Source organism: Thamnophis sirtalis, unplaced genomic scaffold, assembly GCF_051295495.1.
Source record: "Thamnophis sirtalis isolate CommonGarterSnake01/CBP01778 unplaced genomic scaffold, rThaSir2_p1.2 scaffold_2, whole genome shotgun sequence".
Lineage (NCBI taxonomy): Eukaryota > Metazoa > Chordata > Lepidosauria > Squamata > Natricidae > Thamnophis > Thamnophis sirtalis.
Window position 1 is genome coordinate 59,990,864 of NW_028261382.1, and position 7,997 is coordinate 59,998,860.

Consider the following 7,997-nt stretch of genomic DNA (forward strand, 5'->3'; position numbering starts at 1 on the left):
CTGGCGGGCCACAATAGTTCCAGTCTTTTCGTGGCTAGGCAAAGCGGTTACGTGAATGACACCCGATTTTACGACTTTTTTCCCCCCCATGGTTGTTCAGTGAACCACCGCAGTTGCTGAGCAAATCATGCGGCCGTTAAGAGAATCCCTCTCCTTCCCCCTTGTCTACATTTGTTGGAAATCGGCAAGGAAGGTTTTGCAAATGGAGGTTGCGTAACCCTGCAACAAATTGGGACTATATTGCCAAGTGCCCTAAATTTTGATTGTGTAACTGTGAGGATGCGGAAACGGTTCTCACCGTGAGGTCCGGTCTCTTTTTTCCCCCCAGTACCGTTATAAGTTTGAATGGTCACTAAACAAATAATTGTAAGCTGAGGAATATTATACCTTGCAAACAGCAGCTGAATTGGTTGCAAAATGCACTGGGGGGGGGGGGGGGGAGAGCAATTTCTTTGTGATGGAAAAGAAGAAATCCGATCAACAGTTGGGAAAAAGAAAACCTTTATTAACATCAAACAAAATGTTCTTTATTTTTTGGAAAAGTTTTTTTTAAATATAATTTAAACATAAATACAACTTTCTGCCATTTCATACAGCGTGTCGTTTGGTTACAAAATTTTGTGCGTCCTTTCCCTGGTCATCGCTTCTAATGATATACCAAATCACAAATTGTTCAATAGATAAACACAAGTACCTTATGGTTATATATCAATTCTTCAACTATAATTATTATTCCTTAATTTTAAATAGAATATTCTAAATATTGAATTCATGCATACAACATCGTTCCATTATGTTTGTTGAAAGTCCAAGCTAGCTCTGGAGTTCTCATGGAGTCTTTGCTGAGTAAGTTATAATACTGTTACCTGGAGTACCCAGCAGAGGCCACTATGCAACAAATCAAAAGTAAGGATTCAAAATAAGTGCAGGATTCGCCCTGTATTTGGCGAATACAGTTTATAGGACGCTAAAAATAGGGACGTGGTGGCTCAGGGGCTAAGGCACTGAGCTTGTCGATCAGAAAGGTCAGCAATTTGACGGTTCGAATCCCGAGCATCGCATAATGGAGTGAGCTCCTGTGACTTGTCCCAGCTTCTGCCAACCTAGCAGTTCGAAAGCACGTAAAAAAGGCAAGTAGAAAAAGAGGCGCCACCTTTGGTGGGAAGGGAACAGCGTTCCGTGTGCCTTCGGCGTTGTGTCATGCGGGCCACATGACCACGGAGACGTCTTCGGACAGCGCTGGCTCTTTGGCTTTGAAACGGAGATGAGCAACGCCTCCTTCCGTTGGGATGACTACACAATGGAATCCTCTAGCAAACCTCAGTAGATCCCATAGTTGATCTGAGCTTCTGGTGTGGTGGCTCAGGACCATCATTCATTGAGCGCACATGCACGCACACACAAAAACACACAAACACACAGACACACACAAACACACACAAACACCAGGGGTCCTTCTCACCCCTGGTTGCCTTGTTTTATTTAGTAAATGTTTTGTACGCTGCCAACTTCAAAATGACTCTTGACGGCCATAAATAATCCAAAGTAAACCCCGTAACATCATAAAACCATAAAAATAAGCCAGACTGTTAAACAAAGTCAAATAGGAGCGCCCTAGCCCCACACGAAGGGGGTTAGAAGCAGATCGGCAAACTCCCAAAATAGACTCATGGGTGGAAGGGACCTTGGAGGTCTTCTAAACCAAACCAACCAATTAGTACCAATCAAGTGAGATACTAAAACCACTCTATAAAGCCCTAGTAAGACCACACCTAGAGTACTGCATCCAGTTTTGGTCACCACACTATAAAAAAAAGATGTTGAGACTCTAGAAAGAGGGCAGAGAAGAGCAACCAGGATGATGAGGGGACTGGAAGCTAAAAAATACGATGAACATGTTGCAAGAACCGGCCATGGCTAGTCTAATGAAGGACCAGGGGAGACAGGATAGTAGTCTTCCAAAATGTTAGGGGCTGCCACAGAGAGGGGGGTCAAGCTATTTTCCAAAGCACCCGAAGGTCAGACAAGGAAGAATGGATGGAAACTGAACAAGGAGAGATTCAACCTGGAAATAAGGAGAACTTCCTGACAGAACAGTCAACCCATGGAACAGAAGTTGCCTTCGGACGTTATGAGAGCTTCATCCCTGGAAGCTTTCAAGAAGAGACTGGAGAGCCATCTGTCAGAAAAGGTGTAGGGTCTCCTGCTTCAGCAAGGGGTTGGACTAGATGACCTACAAGTCCCTTCCAACTCTCTTAACCTGAATTTATCAAAGATGATCAAAGGCCTGGAGGCTAAAACATGATGAACAGTTGCAGGAACTGGGCATGGCTAATCTAGTGAAGAGAAGGACCAGGGGAGACATGGGAGCAGTCTTCCAATATTTGAGGGGCTGCCCCAGAGAGGAAGGGGGTCAAGCTATTTTCCAAGGCATCTGAAGGCCAGACAAGGAAGAATGGATGGAAACTGACCAAGGAGAGATTCAACCTGGAAATAAGGAGACATTTCCTGACAGTGAGAACCATCAACCCATGGAACAGAAGTTGCCTTCAGAAGTTGTGGGAGCTTCATCCCTGGATGCTTTCAAGAAAAGACTGAACTTCCATCTATCAGAAATGGTGTAGGGACTCCAGCTTGGGTGGAAGGGTTGAAGTAGATGACCTCCAAGGTCCCTTCCAACTCTGTTCATCTGTTAAAGTCCCGCTTTCTCAAGGCAGGAGAACTCGGGTGAGCACCTCGAAGTGTTTTTATTCTGAACATGGATTGTGTAAGACTGTCCTCAGCTACCATGATGCTATCCCTGGGGTGTCGCTGTTATTGTTGCTTTGCGGCTTTTAATTCAACCCCTCAGAATCTCAACTGCAAGATAGGCAAGATAGTATGAATAGAACATAGAGTCATAGGGCTAGAAGGGACTTGGGAGGTCTTCTGGTCCAACCCTCCCCGTTTTTCATTTTTTGACCCATCTGCTGTAAAAGCAGGTCGCATTTTCTGGTCAGTGGTTCAGTGTGATAAACCACACTGAATACGGACCTTACTTCTTAGTGGCTCAGTGGCTAAGACACTGAGCTTGTTGGTCAGAAAGGTCGGCAGTTTGGCGGTTCGAATCCCTAGCGCCGCGTAATGGAGTGAGCTCCCGTTACTTGTCCTAGCTTCTGCCAACCCAGCAGTTCAAAAGCAGGTAAAAAATGCAAGTAGAAAAATAGGGTCCACCTTTGGTGGGAAGGAAACAGCGTTCCATGCACCTTTGGCATTGAGTCATGCCGGCCACATGACCACAGAGATGTCATTGGACAGCGCTGGCTCTTCGGCTTTGAAACGGAGATGAGCACTGCCCCCTAGAGTCAGGAACGACTAGTGCATATGTGCAAGAGGAACCTTTACCTTTGCCTTTATTTTGTCCTCTGGTTCTCCTCATTTGGCAATGGCAAATTGGGACCATGAAGTCCATGGAGAATCTCAATCATCCAGGTCACGGTTATTCTCAAAAGTGCTTTTTCCAAGTACCAACTGGACTTCCTTCTTTTTCTTTGAAGAGGTTTCACTTCTCATCCAAGAAGCTTCTTCAGCTCTGACTGGATGGTGGGGAATGGAAGGGTTTATACCCCTTGCAGACAGCTGGTCATTTGCATCCTTTTAGAGAGTCCTTGAGGCCACTTGGAGGCTTGCCTGTGTCCTCAGGGTCACCTGAGTGGTGCAAATGGGTGCAGAGCCTTCTTAGAACTGTTGAAAGGACTGTGTTGTAGACACAGGAGACAGATGACGTCTGGCAGTCGTCCCCCCCTCTGTTGAGAGAGGGCTGTTCAATTTTGATGTGTTTTATTTTATTTATTATTTGTTCGTTTTATTTTACTTAGTTAGTTTGTCGCTCAGGTACAAGATGACAGGGATAAGAATAAACATGGATAAGAACACAGGAAATGGGCACAAATAAACGGGGGCATAGATGATGGTCTTCTTGACCCGTCTTTCAAACCAGAGGTCCTCTCTGTCCAAAATGTGGACAACTTTGCTGCTTTCAACAGTTCCAAGAAGGCTCCCCACCCATTTGTACCAATCAGGTGACAGAGTAGAGTAGACAAACCTCCAAGTGGCCTCAACGACTTCCTAAAAGGATGCAAAGAAAAAGTCCAGTTGCCTTGAAAAAGCGTCTTTGGGGCAACTAAGGACACAAACAAACCCCCAAGTGGCCTCAACGACCCTCTAAAAGGATGCAAATGACCAGCTGCCTGCAAGGAATATAAATCCTCCCATTCCCCCACCATCCATTCAGAGCTGAAGAAGCTTCTTGGATGAGTAGCTAAATGTCTTCAAAGAAAAACCAGAAAGTCCAGTTGCCTCTTGAAAAAGCATCTTTGGAACAACTGAAAACACAGATTATTCTCCAAACGGCCTCAACGATCCACTGAAAGGATGCAAATGATCAGCTGTCTGCAAGGAGTGTAAATCCTTCCATTCCCGACCATCCAGTCAGAGCTGAAGAAGCTTCTTGGATGAGAAGCGAAACATATTCAAAGGAAAAACAAGAACCTCCACTTGCCACTTGGAAAAAGCACCTTTGGGAACTCCCTATATAAGGCTTTAGGATCATAGGCTGGAAGGGAGTTTGGAGGTCATCTAATCCAACCCCCTGCTCAAGCAAGAGACCCTATGCCAGTGTTGGCGAAACTTTCGGATGGGACGGGAGCATGTGCGTGCGGTAGCGCCAGAAACCGGATCGCCGGGGAGCTGCTGTTGTGGTTTCTGGCACTCCTGCTCGCGAGAAGACCAGCTGGGCGGCGCGCATGTGTGTGCTGGAACCTGGTAGAGCAACAGGCGATGGCTGGCATGCCCAGGGGTGGAAATCCAGCAGGTTCTGACAGGTAGTGGAAATTCCGAGTAGTTCAGAAAACCAGTAGCGGAAACCAGTAGCGGAAATTTTGAGTAGTTTGGAGAGCCGGTAGCAGAAATTTTGAGTAGTTCGGAGAACCAGTAGCAGAAAATTTTGAGTAGTTCAGAGAACCGGTAGCAGAAATTTTGAGTAGTTCGGAGAACCGGTAGCAGAAATTTTGAGTAGTTCGGAGAACCGGTAGCGGAAATTTTGAGTAGTTTGTAGAACTGGCAGCGGAAATTTTGAGTAGTTCGGAGAAGCGGAAATTTTGAGTAGTTTGGGGAACTGGTAGCAGAAATTTTGAATAGTTTGGAGAATCAGTAGTAGAAATTTTGAATAGTTCAGAGAACCGATAGTGAAAATTTTGAGTAGTTTGGAGAATCAGTAGTAGAAATTTTGAGTAGTTCAGAGAACTGGCAAATACCACTTCTGGCTGGCCTCAGAGTGGGGTGGGAATGGAGATTTTGCAGTATCCTTCCCCGGCCACACCCACCAAGCCACACCCACCAAGCCACACCACGCCCAGCAAGCCACGCCCACAGAACCGGTAGTAAAAAAAAATGAATTTCACCACTAGGCATGCCCGGAGAGATGGCTCTGTATACTACTTTTGACACGTGTGCCATAGGTTCGCCATCATTCTGGACAAATGCACTAGTCTCTTTTTGAAAACCTCCGGTGATGGGTCGCCCATAAGTTCTGGAGGCAAGCCGTTCCACTGATTCATTGTTCTCACGGTCAGAAAATTTCTCCTTCGTTCTGGCTTGGATCTCTCTTGGTTTCCGCCCCAATCGGTCTATTTCCCTTTCCAACATGCTCCACAAAATGTTTTCCAAAGGGTAGAATGTGAAAGCTCAACCCTCTGCCAGCATTTCCCAATTGGTGTGTCCCTCCCCCCCCCCGTCCCGCTTCCCTTCTCCCCTTTCAAACGCCAGCCAAAAACACACATTTGCGTCCTCTCCGAATCTCTTTTCGCTCCTGGCCTGGTTCATTTCTCGCCATCCATCCGGCCTTTGATGCTCCCACGAACGTTTTTAAATGGATGAAGGAGACTTGGAGGAGTGGGAGGTTTGCCCAGAGTCATTTGGCAATGGGATCCTTAGAAGAGAAGGCGGGGAGAGGCCACGGAGAGGCCCCCTTTGCAGCTTAAGAGCCCTAGGCAGGATGAGTGCATAAAAAACCCTGCAAAAATCTGCCTGAACATGAGTTAAATGTGACGGGAGCATCTCACTCCCTTGCATCCGGTGTTAACTTCATTCCTAATCTTTGTCTAAGCCTTCTCCTGAATGGTTTTGAGGCACCAAGCGTGGAATTGGAGAAGGGAAGGGTGGAAAGGTTCCTCAGAGACCATCTAGTCCAGCCCTTGCTGAGGCAACATCTAACAACATCCCAGAGAGATGGACCTCCAGCTTATGTTTTAGCGTTTCCAATGGAGTCCACCATTTTCTGAAGAGTTCCATTGCCAGACAACTCCTACAATGAAGTTTTTAAGAAGATGTCGGATAACCATTTGTCTATTCTATTCCATTCCATATTTTCTATTCTATTCTATTCCATATTTTTTATTCTATTCTCCATTCCATTCCATATTTTCTTTTCTTTTTTATTCTATTCTATTCCATTCCATATTTTCTATTCTATTCTATTCTATATTCTATTGTTTTCTATTCTTTATTCTATTCTATTTTCTATTCTGTTTTCTATTCTATTCTTTCTATTTCTATTCTATTCCTTATTTTGCTCTATTATATTCTATTATTCTATTCCTAATTTTGCTCTATTCTATTCTACTATTCTATTCTATTCTATATTTTATTGTTTCCTATTCTTTATTCTATTCTATTTTCTATTCTAGTCTGTTTTCAATCTGTTTTCTATTCTATTCTTTCTATTTCTATTCTATTCCTTATTTTGCTCTATTCTATTCTATTATTCTATTCTTTCTATTCCTTATTTTGCTCTATTCTGCTCTATTATTCTATTCTTTCTATTCTATTCTATCATTATATTCTATTCTACTCTGTTTTCTTTCATTCTATTCTATTATTCTATCCTATTTTCTATTCTATTCTATCATTATATTCTGTTTTCTATCATTCTCTTCTCTTCTATTTTCTCTTCTCTTCTATTTTCTCTTCTATTTTCTCTTCTATTTTCTCTTCTCTTTTCTATTATATTCTGTTTTCTATCATTCTATTCTATTTTCTATTACATTCATTTTCTATTCTATTCTGTTTTCTATTCTTTTCTTTTCTTTTCTATTCTATTCTATTCTATTCTATTATTCTGTTCTGTCCTGTCGTGTCCTGTCCTGCCCTATCCTATCCTATTCTATCCTATCCTAGATCTTCCGCACAGTTGTGGTTTTTCTTTCACCAAATATCTGTTGTTTTCCGCAGATCAGAATACAAATGGGGTAGATCCCAAGTTTTGGCCTCCAGAACATCCTCCTAGGGCTAAAAGCAGCTGAGAAAAGAGAAATCTAGCAGATCTCCTCAGCAGATCAATCTAGGATCAGCTGCGGAGGATGGGAGACGAGAGAGCCTCTTCGCCCATCCCAGGAGGGAGCACCCACCCACCCAGTTGACTCAACCATGCCACGAAATTCTTGTCCATCTTGATTGCACAAGGCCACTGATCCCGCTATTGGAGAACTTTGGATGAACTTGCTTATGGCTTTGCTGTAATGATTCCAGACATACGTTCAAGCATGCCAGGACTAAAGCCTGAGGGGTGTGTGTGTGGGGGGGAGGAGGACTGGGGAGTGGGGGGGTAGAGAGATTTATGAGGAGGGGTGGGAGAAATTGAAGCTTTCGAACGAGACACAACTTGGCGCTAGTTTAACTTGGGAAATTAGAAGGGATTGGAAACAGCTTCAAGGGCTGGAGGCATTTCCCTCTTCTCCCTGTATTCTCTCCCCCCACCCCACTTACACACACACACACACACACCAGACCCAGATGCTGAGCTGGCTTAATGTGACAAATCGTCTCTTTACCTAGTTTGAGTGGTGGAAACGCTCCGGTTTCCCGTTGGACAGAGCGGTTTGGAGAGGGTGAGGGCTCCAGTTTGGGTTTGATGCTGGTCTGAATGGCAAATTGGCCGCAGGTGAGGGAGGGAGGGAGGG